General features: G+C 43.7%; 1 pseudogene; it reads right to left on the reverse strand.

The window, feature by feature from the left end:
- The window catches only part of LOC115139574 (MAP/microtubule affinity-regulating kinase 3-like), a 144,684-nt pseudogene extending 130,084 nt beyond the window's left edge, over positions 1-14,600 (reverse strand).
- Positions 14,601-17,677: the final 3,077 nt, after the last annotated feature.

The raw sequence follows: 17,677 nt of genomic DNA on the forward strand, positions 1-17,677 counted from the left end.
GCGCCGCTTCCTGTGTGAGGCAGGGTCGTACTCTGCGGATGTTGTAGAGCATGAACCTACAGGAACGGGCCACCGCCTTGATGTTAGTTGAGAACGACAGGGTGTTGTCCAGGATCACGCCAAGGTTCTTAGCGCTCTGGGAGGAGGACACAATGGAGTTGTCAACCGTGATGGCAAGATCATGGAACAGGCAGTCCTTCCCCGGGAGGAAGAGCAGCTCCGTCTTGCCGAGGTTCAGCTTGAGGTGGTGATCCGTCATCCACACTGATATGTCTGCCAGACATGCAGAGATGCGATTCGCCACCTGGTCATCAGAAGGGGGAAAGGAGAAGATTAATTGTGTGTCGTCTGCATAGCAATGATAGGAGAGACCATGTGAGGTTATGACAGAGCCAAGTGACTTGGTGTATAGCGAGAATAGGAGAGGGCCTAGAACAGAGCCCTGGGGGACGCCAGTGGTGAGAGCGCGTGGTGAGGAGACAGATTCTCGCCATGCCACCTGGTAGGAGCGACCTGTCAGGTAGGACGCAATCCAAGCGTGGGCCGCGCCGGAGATGCCCAACTCGGAGAGGGTGGAGAGGAGGATCTGATGGTTCACAGTATCGAAGGCAGCCAATAGGTCTAGAAGGAGAGAGAGTTAGCTTTAGCAGTGCGGAGCGCCTCCGTGATACAGAGAAGAGCAGTCTCAGTTGAATGACTAGTCTTGAAACCTGACTGATTTGGATCAAGAAGGTCATTCTGAGAGAGATAGCGGGAGAACTGGCCAAGGACGGCATGTTCAAGAGTTTTGGAGAGAAAAGAAAGAAGGGATACTGGTCTGTAGTTGTTGACATCGGAGGGATCGAGTGTAGGTTTTTTCAGAAGGGGTGCAACTCTCGCTCTCTTGAAGACGGAAGGGACGTAGCCAGCGGTCAGGGATGAGTTGATGAGAGAGGTGAGGTAAGGGAGAAGGTCTCCGGAAATGGTCTGGAGAAGAGAGGAGGGGATAGGTTCAAGCGGGCAGGTTGTTGGGCGGCCGGCCGTCACAAGACGCGAGATTTCATCTGGAGAGAGAGGGGAGAAAGAGGTCAGAGCACAGGGTAGGGCAGTGTGAGCAGAACCAGCGGTGTCGTTTGACTTAGCAAACGAGGATCGGATGTCGTCGACCTTCTTTTCAAAATGGTTGACGAAGTCATCTGCAGAGAGGGAGGAGGGGGGGAGGAGGATTCAGGAGGGAGGAGAAGGTGGCAAAGAGCTTCCTAGGGTCAGAGGCAGATGCTTGGAATTTAGAGTGGTAGAAAGTGGCTTTAGCAGCAGAGACAGAAGAGGAAAATGTAGAGAGGAGGGAGTGAAAGGATGCCAGGTCCGCAGGGAGGCGAGTTTTCCTCCATTTCCGCTCGGCTGCCCGGAGCCCTGTTCTGTGAGCTCGCAATGAGTCGTCGAGCCACGGAGCGGGAGGGAGGACCGAGCCGGCCTGGAGGATAGGGGACATAGAGAGTCAAAGGATGCAGAAAGGGAGGAGAGGAGGGTTGAGGAGGCAGAATCAGGAGATAGGTTGGAGAAGGTTTGAGCAGAGGGAAGAGATGATAGGATGGAAGAGGAGAGAGTAGCGGGGGAGAGAGAGCGAAGGTTGGGACGGCGCGATACCATCCGAGTAGGGGCAGTGTGGGAAGTGTTGGATGAGAGCGAGAGGGAAAAGGATACAAGGTAGTGGTTGGAGACTTGGAGGGGAGTTGCAATGAGGTTAGTGGAAGAACAGCATCTAGTAAAGATGAGGTCGAGCGTATTGCCTGCCTTGTGAGTAGGGGGGAAGGTGAGAGGGTGAGGTCAAAAGAGGAGAGGAGTGGAAAGAATGAGGCAGAGAGGAATGAGTCAAAGGTAGGCGTGGGGAGGTTAAAGTCGCCCAGAACTGTGAGAGGTGAGCCGTCCTCAGGAAAGGAGCTTATCAAGGCATCAAGCTCATTGATGAACTCTCCGAGGGAACCTGGAGGGCGATAAATGATAAGGATGTTAAGCTTGAAAGGGCTGGTAACTGTGACAGCATGGAATTCAAAGGAGGCGATAGACAAGTGGGTAAGGGGTAAGAGAGAATGACCACTTGGGAGAGATGAGGATCCCGGTGCCACCACCCCGCTGACCAGAAGCTCTCGGGGTGTGCGAGAACACGTGGGCGGACGAAGAGAGAGCAGTAGGAGTAGCAGTGTTAACTGTGGTGATCCATGTTTCCGTCAGTGCCAAGAAGTCGAGGGACTGGAGGGAGGCATAGGCTGAGATGAACTCTGCCTTGTTGGCCGCAGATCGGCAGTTCCAGAGGCTACCGGAGACCTGGAACTCCACGTGGGTCATGCGCGCTGGGACCACCAGATTAGGGTGACGCGGCCACGCGGTGTGGAGCGTTTGTATGGTCTGTGCAGAGAGGAGAGAACAGGGATAGACAGACACATAGTTGACAGGCTACAGAAGAGGCTACGCTAATGCAAAGGAGATTGGAATGACAAGTGGACTACACGTCTCGAATGTTCAGAAAGTTGAGCTTACGTAGCAAGAATCTTATTGACTAAAATTATTAAAAATGATACAGTACTGCTGAAGTAGGCTAGCTAGCAGTGGCTGCGTTGTTGGCACTACATTAATCAAGTCGTTCCGTTGAGTGTGATAGTTTCAACAGTGCTGCTATTCGGGGGCTAGCTGGCTAGCTAGCAGTGTTGATTACGTTACGTTGCGTTAAAAGAACGACAATAGCTGGCTAGCTAACCTAGAAAATCGCTCTAGACTACACAATTATCTTTGATACAAAGACGGCTATGTAGCTAGCTATGTAGCTAGCTACGATCAAACAAATCAAACCGTTGTACTGTAATGAAATTAAATGAAAATGTGATACTACCTGTGGAGCGAATGCGACCGGGTTGTTGAGTGAGGAAGTTCTATTCGGTAGACGTTGGCTAGCTGTTGGCTAGCTAGCAGTGTCTCCTACGTTAAGGACGACAAATAGCTGGCTAGCTAACCTCGGTAAATTAAGATAATCACTCTAAGACTACACACTCTAAACTACACAATTATCTTGGATACGAAGACAGCAAAGACAACTATGTAGCTAGCTAACACTACACTAATCAAGTCGTTCAGTTGAGTGTAATAGTTTTTTACAGTGCTGGTATTCGGAAGACGGTGGACGTTTGCTAGCTGGCTAGCTGGCTAGCTGCTGGGCAGATAGCAGTGTAGACTACGTTAGGACGACGAAATACGATAATTACGCAATTATCTTTGATACAAAGACGGCTATGTAGCTAGCTAAGAAGAAATTGCTAAGATTAGACAAATCAAACCGTTGTACTATAATGAAATGTAATGAAATGTAATGAAAAGTTATACTACCTGCAGACCGAACCGCTGGCTCCAACCCGGAAGTTAACCAATGGCATACTTGCCCGATCTGGTTTTGGCGCATGCGCTAGACAACAGTTCACTGATAAAGTGGACAGGGAATGTTATTTGAAGAGTTTATGGATAAAAAATAATAATTCAATTATAGTCAAGCGCCGATCCTTATGTCACCAGCATCATTCAAATGACAGCCTACCCTCAATATTTATTGTACATTTGCATGAAGCTCATCACCGTGCACATAACTTATTTCATAACGTATTGTGGTTATTACATCTGCCTATAAACTCTGCATACTTTTTTTATGCATGAAATGGTTGGATGAAAACCGGTTTACTGTTGAATGAGAAATCATAAGATGACGCCAAAACGCTTCAGCCTCAGTCTACATTTAAAAGACACACACACAAAGAGCATCGTTGTAACATTGTGGCAACATTGACACACTGCTGGGATGTTACTGCTGTGAAAACAACCCCTTGGTCTGTGGTTTCTCCTTTTCAGTCACAACACTTTCTATTTGTCTATGACCAAGTGTTTCATAAGACAGTGTCTGTTCAAAAAACACAAACAAAACACTTCATGGAGGGGTAATATTTTTGCTACTTGTGTGCACAGAGTTCTGTGCCTACAACTACTGTGTTGAACCCGTTTTCCCCCTCACAGATTAGGCCCATTTTAAATGCTAATGACACCAGCAACCAAGTAGCTTACCCTCTATCAGGGTTTCTGTCAGAAAAATATAGTTTCATTTACCGGAGATGTGAGAAATTCACCAGACACATATGCATTGCGTGCGCAACTTGATTAGGGGGTCCACCCCACAGTGCTCAGAAGGACTGAAAATCACATTTAGATTCTGGTCATTTATCTTAACAGAACATGCACGTCGAGGATGAAATTACATGTCTTTACCACGCACTTTGAAGATGTTAGAATAACTGTCCACATTAATTTTTCCTCCGCCATCAAGACGAGCAACAAAAAGCTACATTGCTGACCTATGCATAGGTGGAGAGTGAGTTTCAAGTTTGAGGAAACATTTTCACCATAAACCTTTATAGTAAAACATGCCATGTATCATCGCATTTGCAGACTTAAGTACAATAGCCTACTATTTGTATTATGATGAGTAGATTGGATAGAGGTCTTAGAGGTCTTAGTAGCCTTTTTATTATTTTATGTATTTCTGTAAAGACAAGAGTAGCCCAAATTAGGCTATATCATTTTGTCAATTTAATTCAATTTACTTAGCTTGCCCTGTTTTTATTGCCTTATGGGCCTCTAAATACCACTGACAGTCGTAACTCAACAATAATCTATTTGGTATTTGCAGGACATGCCTATGCCATTTCAATCTAAACGATGGCCAAACATGCTTTTAGTAGCCTTTTTATTATTTTATGTATTTCTGTAAAGACTAGCCCCTATATAGAACAGGTAAACTTTTTTATAATAATGGTCAGCTTGTTGAGAAAGAAATAACAGACAGACTCTGGAACAGTTGTTGGATGATAGATCCCAAACTCATGCAACCTGTAGGCCTGGGCTACATCATTCTTTTTTTAAAGCAATGAACCCGATGCAACAGATAAGAACGTTTAGCTTAAACATGTTGATCAAATATGAATTTAACATTATTAGCGCAACAATGTGCAGAGTGCAGTTGGCTATCAGACAATAAAAGAAAGTTGAAAACCAATAGAACATGAGCGAAATAGGCTACTGGTTTCAATGGCATATGGAAGGAAGTCTTTACAAAATCATTTCCTCTACGGATATGGTCAGATTTTGCCTAGGCTACATTGAAGCAAGGTAAAACATTCCTCACAATATGTAGTAAAATGTTCAAGTTTCAAACAATTAAGTAGCTATAGGTTTTCAAAATGCATACAGCCTCCAGCTCATTGCAAAGTGGTGTGTGATGCACTGATGAAACCTGCCTTACTTATGCATTTGAATTGTGAAGGGGAAGCGCACTTAAATTAGCCAGTAAAGAAATAAAAATAGCCTATTTTTTTTTATTTAAATATTGCATTTAGAATTGTTGCAAGATGATTGGGCTTATCAACGCGCCTTCTAACAGATTTTCCCTCCGAGGCTCTGTTATCTGTGATACTTAACGAATAAATACACACACGCAGCAATTTAATTACACATAATTATACAAATTAACCCATATACACCGATAAGCATGACCGGTCAGATTTAATTCCTTCAACTGGTTTTTCCCTCAATTAATAGGCTAAAAAGCATTATTTCGCAATGGATTCATTTCCTTTTCCCGGACAATTGGCCAGGTGTCAATTGTATTTAATCGGTTTACAAAAAATATAAAAATACCGGCTAACAGAAATCCTGTCCTCTATATACCCAAGTTCTGACAGCTCTGAGCAAACTGGGACACGCTCAAAACTCAAACTGAAAGAACATTGATTCTCCTAACCTTTCAAAAGATCATACAAAAGGCAATTGTGAAATATAATCCCACAGCGTGCAGTACAATGAGACTGAGGAGGAGTCTGTATGCCACCGTGACAATTTGGCTCTATGGAATAGGCCCTAAGAATCAGAGCATCTTCATATCTAGGACCATATAGCGATGTGAACTCCGTATTAGGATAGGTAGGCTGTGGACCCTGTGGACCCTGTCATGTACAGCCTAGGCTACCAGAGTTCAAATACAACCCACTGCCCTCCGGATTCACTCGGTCTCCTAATTTTCCTATCTTAACAAAATAAATCCAACCCAGACAAAACAAATAATTTAAAAAGAGATAGTTACAGACGATCCTCTTTGATGGCGTCAGAAGGCCCATCTGTGGTTTCTCATTCTGCTAAACCACTTGCAGTTTAATGCCTTTCAAAGTCATGCACACAGACAATGAATCAACGTTGTGCCCCAAAATAACAGACCAAGGTAGCAACCATAGTGTCAAAGGCTTGGTCAGGGATGGAGTCGTTTGGTGTCAAGCAATGGCTCCATTGTGAAAGTCTCTCCCATGAATGGTGTCAAGGGTCGGATGTAGCCTAATTACAGTATGTGCTGTGTGAGCAAGGGGGCTCATTTTAAACACAGCACCGGTTGTTCAACTCAAACTTGAATGTGACATCGGTATGGGTAGCCGAATACAGGTTTTCGAAATTGCAGGTCTCTCTTAATAGGACGCACAGACATGTCTGATTTGCGCACAGAATTCGAAAGTCTCCAAATACCTCAACCTTGGCTTACAGTAAAAACTATGAACCCTGATCAATTTAAAATAGCCCGATTGATACTTTTGCATATTCACTAACCTAAACGTTATCTTAACTGCCATCTTGACAAGATATTCTCTCTCGCGCCAATTGTCATTAAAGAAAGATTTCCTAAAATTCAGAGTTCGCCCAATTTGACTTTGTGACAAAACACGCAAATGTAGTGTGGATAATCATTGTAGCATCTAAATCGTTATGGGTGACTTCTGGAAGAGAATAGATACTTACTATGGCGACACCGTGCCCTTTTACCGAGTGTAAGCCCTTCATCCTCGCTGAATGGCATGCTCGTCCGGTTTTGTGCTGGTGGCAGGTTATTGATCCAAATTGCGCTCAGTGATGCTCAGACAAGTGTGAACACATTGTGGGCACCTGTCGCTCAATTCAAACGTGTTGGGCAGACAGAGCCCAAACTACTTTTTAGTTTTTTCAAATTGCCGGCGTCTTGAAGCTAAAATTGAGATTATGTATACGCTGCCAATGACCACACAAAAAGTAACGGAGAGCAATATCAATACAGCGAATTTAGTAAAACTATGAATTTGAGGTAAGTGCATGAGGACCTCTACTATTATAGTGTATGGTCTATTTTATAGTGTATATCATCATCGCTTCATTTCCACCGCCATATATTCATGCGTTCCGGTGACCGCTCCATCATTGAAACAGAGTGCCTGGGTTGGCGGCCTAGAAACGGCATATTACCTGTAATGCTGCCTCGTATATATAACAATTCGATTGTGGTGGGGCAAGGTCCAATCTTTACATGACAAAGACGCCTGCTCTGTTATTAGTTGGCACGGTATTATGAGGTACAGTGCCTTCAGAAAGTATTCAGACCCCTTGACTTATTCCACATTTTGTTGTTACACATCCTGAATTCAACATGGATTCAATTGATTTCTCACCCATCTACATGCAATACCCGATAATGACAAAGTGAAAACACGTTTAGAGGCGGTTTCCTCTGACACATTGGTGCGGCTGGCTTCCGGGTTAAGTGTGCGGGTGTTAAGTAGCGCTGTTTGGCGGGTCATGTTTCGGAGGACGCATGACTCGACCTTCTCCTCTCCTGAATCTGTTCGGGAATTCCAGCGATGAGGTAAGATCGAAATTGGGGAGGAAAAGGGGGTCAAATACAAACAAACATATTCCACTTTGACATTATGGGGTATTGTGTGTAGGCAAATGACAAAACAAATCTCAATTTTAAACATTTTCAATTCAGGCTGAAAAGCAACAAAATGTGGAATAAGTCAAGGGGTGTGAATACTTTCTGAAGTCACTGTACCCCTTAATACCGTGCCAACCAATAAAAACAGAGGCATCTTTGTAATGTCACATTTGGACCTTGCCCCACCAAAATAGAATGTATGATAAGAGGCAGCATGACAGGTAGTATCTAGGCCGCCAACCCATGCTCTCTGTTTCAATGCCTTCAATGATGGAGCTGTCAGTGCCTGTCATCCGAGCGCATGACGTTGAGAATTAACAGATGAAACTGAACACAATCACCGGTTGAATCTCTAAACATGACAAATTGCAAGAAATTGGCCAGAAAATAGCCCAAAGGCTTTGCATTTGTTGGTGTGTAAAAATACAGACACAAATATATAACACACTACGATATATCGGTAAGCATATCGGAATGAAACGATATTAGCTCAAAAATGCCAACATTGGTCCGATGTCTAGTTTAACGCGGATGTGGAAAACCAATGTCAAAGCTGATGTGCATACCTATATAAAAAGTAGGTAGATGACGTGTTGCAACACAGCATTCCTAACCTAGCCCACAATGTCTGCTGTGTGGATCGAGCAGTCAACAAGTCAAGCAGTCATTTGAAAGAGTAAGAACATTTCAGCCAGACAACTCAAATGGCAAAATCCAGTCATGCCAAGATAATGGTGTTCATTGCCCTTGACAATCAACCGTTCTGTCGTGGGTGATGTTGGCTTTCGTGACTGGTCGAGCACCGGTACACATTACCAAGTAGGCGCCATTTTTCCAGATGTTGCCCTACCAGAGTTACACAGTGTTGTTGAAACGAACATCCATGAGCTACTTGCTATGGGCGTCACTGCTATTAGCTTCACGACTGACATTTGGATCAGTGATGTCAGCCCCATGAGCATTATGAGTCTGACAGCACAGTGGGTCGACAAGGATTTCATACTGAGGAAAGCCGTATTGCATGCTCATTAATGTGCTGGTTGTCATACCGCTGCTGCCATTTCAATGGGATTTGAGAACATGTTTGAAGCATGAACACTCCTAGCTCCATTCAAACAACTGACTGGAGAAATAAGCTCAACTGCGTTTGCAGCAGACGTGATACCCTGTCATGGTAATGAAACGCCTGCTCAACAAAAATGCCAACACAGACTGTTGGGTTAACTTGGATAAGTACTAGAGGCTGTGATCAAGCGATTCGGTGGCATTCTCTCTGAGCCTCTACTGTGTCTCCACCATGGTCGATGCTAGGTACAACGACCGCTACTTCAATGCAGACTAGAAACAGGGTTTATGTGAAATGTTACAGACACAGCTGGACAAGATGGAAACGGACACAGTGACAGTGCGCACTGAGGAAGAAAGGCCATGGACAGACAGAGCTGAAACTTCACTGCTTGACATGTATGATGAAATCCTGGTTGAGACTGAACAAATGAACAACGAAACAGCACAGCAAGTAAGTGAAAGAAATAGGTTTTGATTACGTTTTACTGGTAATGGGGACTTTCGTAAATGACAACAAAATCACTGTTTGTCAGTGTGTTCCAACTATTTAACTGTACTAGAATGCTTAAAAAGGCCGTAAAAATGTTAAATATTGCTATTGGTTTTTTTGTCAAGGAAAACAATCAGTCAAATGTAATATCGGTGCAACCCTAATAAACTAAGCAAAAAAAAGAAACGTCCTCATTGTCAAATGCGTTTATTTTCAGCAAACTTAACATGCATAAATATTTGTATGAACATAAGATTTAATAACAGAAAAACTGAAGAAGTTCCACAGACATGTGACTAACAGAAATGGAATAATGTATCCCTGAACAAAGGGGGGGAGGTGTAACAGTCAGTATCTGTTGTGGCCACCAGCTGCATTAAGTACTGCACTGCATCTCCTCCTTATGGACTGCACCAGATTTGCCAGTTCTTGCTGTGAGATGTTACCCCACTCTTCCACCAAGGCACCTGCAAGTTCCTGGACATTTCTGGGGGGATGGCCCTAGCTCTCACCCTCCGATCCAACAGGTCCCAGACGTGCTCAATGGGATTGAGATCCGGGCTCTTCGCTGGCCATGGCAGAACACTGACATTCCTGTCTTGCAGGAAATCACGCACAGAACGAGCAGTATGGCTGGTGGCATTGTCATGCTGGAGGGTCATGTCAGGATGAGCCTGCAGGAAGGGGACCACATAAGGGAGGAGGAGGTCTTCCCTGTAACGCACAGCGTTGAGATTGCCTGCAATGACAACAAGCTCAGTCCAATGATTCTGTGACACACTGCCCTAGACCATGACGGACCCTCCACCTCCAAATCGATCCCGCTCCAGAGTACAGGCCTCAGTATAACGCTCATTCCTTCGACGATAAACGTGAATCCGACCATCAACCCTGGTGAGACAAAACCACCACTCGTCAGTGAAGAGTACTTTTTGCCAGTCCTGTCTGGTCCAGCAACGGTGGGTTTGTGCCCATAGGCAACGTTGTTGCCGGTGATGTCAAGTGAGGACCTGCCTTTACAACAGGCCTACAAGCCCTCAGTCCAGCCTCTCTCAGCCTATTGCGGACAGTCTGAGCACTGATGGAAGAATTGTGCATTCCTGGTGTAACTCGGGCAGTTGTTGTTGCCATCTTGTACCTGTCCCGCAGGTGTAATGTTTGGATGTACCGATCCTGTGCAGGTGTTGTTACACTTGGTCTGCCACTGTGAGGACGATCAGCTGTCCGTCCTGTCTCCCAGTAGCCGTCTTAGGCGTTTCACAGTACGGACATTGCAATTTATTGCGCTGGCCACATCTGCAGTCCTCAGGCCTCCTTGCAGCATGCCTAAGGCATGTTCACCCAGATGAGCAGGGACCCTGGGAATCTTTCTTTTGGTGTTTTTCAGTCAGTAGAAAGGCCTCTTTAGTGTCCTAATGCGCCAAACAAAATCAACATTTTGGATATATATATATATGGGCGGAATTAATCGAACAAAAGGACCAATTGTGATGTTTATGGGACATATTGGCGTGCCAACAAAAGAAGCTTGTCAAAGGTAAGGCATGTTTTATATATTATTTATGCGTTTTGTGTAGCGCCTGCAGGGTTGAAATATGCTACCCTCTTTGTTTACTATTGTGCTATCATCAGATAATAGCTTCTTATGCTTCCTTTTTAAAATCTGACATGTTGGCTGGATTCACAACGAGTGTAGCTTTAATTGAGTATCTTACATGTGTGATTTAATGAAAGTTTGATTTTTATATCATTTTTTAAAATTTACCGCGCTGCATTTTCCCTGGCTTTTGCCCAAGTGGGACGCAAGCATCCCCTATACCATAAGAAGTTAAGAACAAGTTTATTTTTAATTCTATGCAAAACATGTATCTTTCATCAAAGAGTATGATGAGTATTTCTGTTATTTGATGTGGCTCTCTGCAATTTCTCTGGATGTTTTGGAGGCATTTCTGAACATGGCGCCAATGTAAACTGAGGTTTTTGGATATAAATATGAACTTAATCGAACAAAACATACATGTTTTGTGTAACATTGAGTCCTGGGAGTGTCCGCTGATGAAGATCATCAAAGGTTAGTGATTCATTTTATCTATATTTCTGCTTTTTGTGACACCTCTCTTCGGTTGGAAAATGGCTGAATGCTTTCTGTGACTAGTTGCTGACCTAACATAAGGATATATTATGCTTTCGCCGAAAAGCCTTTTGAAATTGGACACTGTGGTTGGATTAACGAGAAGTGTATCTTTAAAATGGTGTAAAATACTTGTATTTATACTTATATACTTGTAATACTTGTAATTTTAATTATGAGATTTCTGTTGTTTTGAATTTGGCGCCCTGCAATTTTACTGGCTGTTGGCGAGGTGGGACGCTAGCGTTCCGAACAATCCCAGAGAGTTTAAACCCTTTACAGTGAAGATCTGTGAAGTTTTTTGGATTTTTACTAATTATCTTAGAAAGACAGGGTCCTGAAAAAGGGACATTTCTTTTTTTGCTGAGTTTACATACACACAGTGCAAAGGGAAAGTATTCAGACCCCTTCCCTTTATTAAGTTATAGCCTTGTTCTAAAATGTACTAAATAAATAAAATCCTCATTAATCTACACACAATTTTAGCAAATTTATTTAAAGAAAATACAAAACTGAAATACCTTATTGACATAAGTATTCAGACCGTTTGCTATGAGACACGAAATTGAGCTCAGGTGAATCCTGTTTCCATTGATCATCCTTGACTACTTTCTACAACTTGATTGTCGTCCACCTGTGGTAAATTCAATTGACTGGAAATGATTTGGAAAGGCACACAACGGTCTATAAGATCCAACAGTTGACAGTTCACGTCAGTGCAAAAACCAAGCCATGAGGTCAAAGGAATTGTCCGTAGAGCTCCGAGACAGGATTGTTTCAAGGCACAGATTAGGGGAAGGGTACCAAAACATTTCTGCAGCATTGAAGGTCCCCAAGAACACAGTGGCTTCCATCATTCTTAAATGGAAGAAGTTTGGAACCACCTCTTCCTAGAGCTGGCCGCCCGGCCAAACCGAGCAATCGAGAGAGAAGGGCCTTGGTCAGGGAGGTGACCAAGAACCCAATGGTCACTGATAGAGCTCCAAAATTCCTCTGTGGAGATGGGAGAAACTTCCAGAACAACAACCATCTCTGCAGCACTCCACCAATCAGGCCTTTATGGTAGAGTGGCCAGACGGAAGCCATGCCTCAGTAAAAGGCACATGACAGCCTGCTTGGAGTTTACCCAAAGTAACCTAAAGAACTCTCAAGACCATGAGAAACAAGATTCTCTGGTCTGATGAAACCAAGACTTAAATCTTTGGCCTGAATGCGTCACACGTCACATCTGGAGGAAACCTGGCACCATCCCTACATTGAAGCATGGTGGTGGCAGCATCATGCTGGATAAATATTTTTCAGCGGCACGGACTGGGAGACTAGTCAGGTTCAAGGGAAAGATGAGCGGAACAAAGTACAGATATTCCCTTCATGAAGACCTGCTCCAGAGCGCTCAGGACCTCAGACTGGGTCAAAGGTTCACTTTCCAACAGGACAATGACCCTAAGTACACAGCCAAGACAACCAGGAGTGGCTTCGGGACAAAGTCTCTGAATATCCTTGAGTGGCCAAGCCAGAGCCTGGACATTAACCAGATCGAACATCTCTGGAGAGACTTGAAAATAGCTGTGCAGCGAAGCTCCCCATCCAACCTGACAGAGCTTGAGAGGATCTGCAGAGAAGAATGGGAGAAACTCCCCAAATACAGGTGTGCCAAGCTTGAAGCATCATAGCATAGATTCAAAGCTGTAAAGGTGATTCAAAGTACTGAGTGACGGGTCTGAATACTTAACACATGTGCTTATCAGTTTATTTGTAATAAATCTAAACCTGTTTTTGCTTTATGGGGTAATTGTGTGTTTTTTTATGTACGTTTATTTAACTAGGCAAGTCAGTTAAGATTATTTTTATTTTGCAATGACGTCCTGGCCAAATCCTAACCCGGATGACGCCGGGCCTATTGTGTGCCGCCCTATGAGACTCCCAATCACGGCCGGCTGTGATACAGCCCGGGATCGAACCAGGTTTTGAAATGAAGCCTCTTGCACTGACATTCAGGGTGTAGATTGATGGAGGGGAAAACGGTTTAATCCATTTTAGAATAAGGCTGTAACATAACAAAATGTGGAAAAAGTCAAGGGGTCTGAATACTTTCCCAAAGGCACTGTATGTATTTCTCTGTAAGCACACATACATACTCTACGCAACATGTGCATCTTGCATAAACTGCGTGCCAAGTAGTCTTACTTACAGAACTTTCTGTCCGGACTAATTACCAGTCTGGAAAATGTGTCACGGTCCGAAATCAATTCTGCAGTAATAGGCCTAATGTGAATGTAAAGTTTGGGTCACATATAGTCTACGCGCTCTGCGTCCGTCTGACATTCGGATACAAAGCTTAGTTATGCACTATTGTGGATGGTTACTTTGTATCACAGTTTGGGTACAAGGCCATAAAGAACTAACCGTTATTCAACTGAACAAATACTTACATTTTCAGTGTCACGCTCATTGACAGTAGGTAGTGGCGTTCTGGTTGACATTTTAATAATTCCTTGATCCCCGAAGTGGTTCTGCGTCTGCTTTTTGCTTTTGCTGCACCTTAGTCTAACGACAGTACAGCAAGTCTGGAACTGGTATTTAAGATCATGGATTCGTTCACCCACATTAACGCAACGCCACAGCCAAGTTCCAGCAAAACATACGCCGGAAGATGTCTAGAACACCGATTCATTAAATAAATGATCGAACCGCATTACTGTACAGAATACACCGGTGGGACAGATTGCGACAAAGGCAATTCCCCCAAAAAAGTTGTCCAAAAACAAACCATAACCCCGAGCTCCAAAATGTAACAATCCGTTTTTCGGGAACGACTCTATTGTAAAAGCTCAATAAACGTTGTTCTGATAGTTCACAGGTCCTCAACCAATTCACAGAACGTCCAGACAAGGAATAGGGGAGGAAGGAGTTCACGTAAAACCGGTCTCAGAATTTGTAGCCAATTTTTGAAGCCTTGGGTTCCTGTAGATTTTCGGCTTCTGACACGCACTGCTCCGGTTTCCGATGGGGCTGGTACCCCGAAAGACTCAAATTCGGTTAAAGACCTCCCTCTCATCCCAAAAGTAAGGGTGGTTTGTTTGATGGGTAGATCCAAGATGGCCGCCAACTAACTGGAGAGAGGCAAGCCAAACCCAATGTGTTTGAGAGGAAGTGAGGAAAGAGGGGCTTTAAAGCTTATTGGCGCTTCGGCTGAGGTCAGCGCGTTTGTTGTTGCTAGGGTGATTACTGGATAAAAAATATCTACCTGCTGCACAAGACATGAAATACCCTGCCTACTGTACCTAACGGCATATATGCTGCCCCCTCCATCCCATGCATGCATTGTCAGTGAATCAACTGAAAGCACAGATTGACTTGGCTGTTTTGTTTTTAATTTTGTGTGCTGCTCCATCTCTCATGATTCTGAACACCCAAATCTATCCATCTATATTGTGACCACAGTCATTCAGTCTCACATGCTTCCTCACACACACACACGTTTACACTTTAAAACTTGCTGGGAACAAAAAAGGATACATGCATTGCCACACTTAATTCTGAAATGGATTTGAAAGAAAATAAACTAACAATCAGGACGAACAATTGGAATGTGTGTGTGTGTGTGTGTGTGTGTGTGTGTGTGTGTGTGTGTGTGATGAAACATGTGAGACAGAATGACTGTGGTTACAATATAGATGGAACTCTCAGATTATTATTGTATTAGGGGAACCCTGGCACTCAAAATATTGCCCACACACAGCGTCCTGTCTTGTGTTTCTCACATGCGAGGAAGGATGAGCCGCACCTCTAGCAATGCACTTCCTGTGTGGCCCACATGTACCGTCAAAGGGTCTATTCACATAGAGAGAGAAAATGGAAAGTGACAGAGAGAGAAATGGGGAGAGACAGAGAGAGAAATGCAGAGTGACAGAGAGACAGAGAGAAAAATGGGGAGAGAGAAATGGAGAGTGACAGAGAGAGAAATGGGGAGAGACAGAGAGAGAAATGGAGAGTAACAGAGAGAGAAATGGGGAGAGACAGAGAGAGAAATGGAGAGTAACAGAGAGAGAAATGGGGAGAGACAGAGAGAGACAGAGAGAGAAATGGAGAGTGACAGAGAGAGAAATGGGGAGAGACAGAGAGAGAAATGGGGAGAGACAGAGAGAGAAATGGAGAGTGGCAGAGAGAGAAATGGGGAGAGACAGAGAGAGAAAATGGGGAGAGACAGAGAGAGAAAATGGAGAGTGACAGAGAGAGAAAATGGAGAGTGACAGAGAGAGAAAATGGAGAGTGACAGAGAGAGAAAATGGAGAGTGACAGAGAGAGAAAATGGAGAGTGGCAGACAGAGAAAATGGAGTGACAGAGAGAGAAATGGAGAGTGGCAGAGAGAGAAATGGGGAGAGACAGAGAGAGAAAATGGGGAGAGACAGAGAGAGAAAATGGAGAGTGACAGAGAGAGAAAATGGAGAGTGACAGAGAGAGAAAATGGAGAGTGGCAGACAGAGAAAATGGAGTGACAGAGAGAGAAAATGGAGAGTGACAGAGAGAGAAAATGGAGAGTGGCAGACAGAGAAAATGGAGAGTGACAGAGAGAAAATGGGGAGTGACAGAGAGAAAATGGGGAGTGACAGACAGAGAAAATGGAGAGTGACAGAGAGAGAACATGGAGAGTGACAGAGAGAGAAATGGGGAGAGTAAGAGCAAACAAGAAAGACAGGAAAATATTTTCTCTCTCTCTCTTCATGTGAGAATAACAGCTGTCTTCTTCTCTCACCATGAGATGGACTCTGGGGCAATGACGTGCAGTTTTGCCCTGGCTGTCGCAGAGGGAGTACGCAACCAGCAGAGAAGAGCCTGGGAGTTCACTCACGTCACACTGACCTCACCTCAATAGCAAAAAAAAGTGTCTTTGCACGAGTCCAGGGTGATCACACAGACCCGTACACACACTCACGTACACACACCTTACTCTTTAAACATCACAAAAACACTTCCCACAGTTTCAGGAACATCGGACAGCAAAACACACTCATCACGTTGCATCATAGTGACTCAATCAATCACACTGACGCTGGTCCTGCAGCTCACGTAACTAGAACATTCAGGGTTAGGGTTGTATAATATTTTTTAAACTACTAAGATTAGTCCGATCCAAGTTATACTGAACAAAAATATAAACGCAACATGAAACAATTGCAAAGCTTTTACTGAGTTACAGTTCATAGAAGGAAATCAGTCAAGTGAAATAATAAATTCATTAGGCTCTAATCTATGAATTTCACATGACTGGGCAGGGGTGCAGCCATTGGTGAACCTGGGAGGGCAGGCCCATCCACTGGGGAGCCAGGACCCGCCCTCCCTCACCTCAGACAATCCCACAGGTGAAGTAGCCGGATGTGGAAGTCCTGGGCTGGCGTGGTTACATGTGGTCTTCAGTTGTGAGTCCGATTGAACGTACTGCCAAATTCCCTAACGTTGAAGGCAGCTTATGGTGGAGAAATTAACATTCAATTCTCTGGCAACAGCTCTGTTGGAAATTCCTGTAGTCTACATGCCAAATTCACATTCCCTCAAGACTTGAGACATCTGTGGCATTGTGATAAAACTGTGGCTTTTATTGTCCCCAGCACAATGTACAACTGAGTAATGATCATGCTGTTTAATCAGCTTCTTGATATGCAACACCTGTCAGTTGTATGGATTATTTTGGCAAAGGAGAAATGCTCACTAATGGGGATGTAAACAAATTTGTTCACAAACTGAGAGAAATAAGCTTTTTGTGCATATGGAACATTTCTGGGATTTTTTATTTTAGCTCATGAAACCAACACTTTACCTGTTGCGTTCATATTTTTTGTTCAATGTACATTTTATTCCAAATCAAATCAAACTTTATTGGTCACATACTTATTTTTAGCAGATGTTATTGCGTATGTAGCGAAATATGTGTTCCTAGCTCCAACAGTGTAGTAGTATCGGACAATAATTAATCATTCAAAACGATACACACAAATCTAAAAGTAAAAAAAAAATTGAATTTAGAAATATATAAATATTAGGACAAGCAATGTAAGTGGCATTGACTAAAATACAGTAGAATAGAATACAGTAGATACATATGAGATGAGTAAAGCAGGATGTAAACATTATTAAAGTGACTAATGTTCCATTGTTAAAGTGGCCAGTGTTTTCAAGTCTATTGGGCAG

The sequence above is a fragment of the Oncorhynchus nerka genome, linkage group LG13, assembly GCF_034236695.1.
Source record: "Oncorhynchus nerka isolate Pitt River linkage group LG13, Oner_Uvic_2.0, whole genome shotgun sequence".
Classification (NCBI taxonomy): Eukaryota; Metazoa; Chordata; class Actinopteri; order Salmoniformes; family Salmonidae; genus Oncorhynchus; species Oncorhynchus nerka.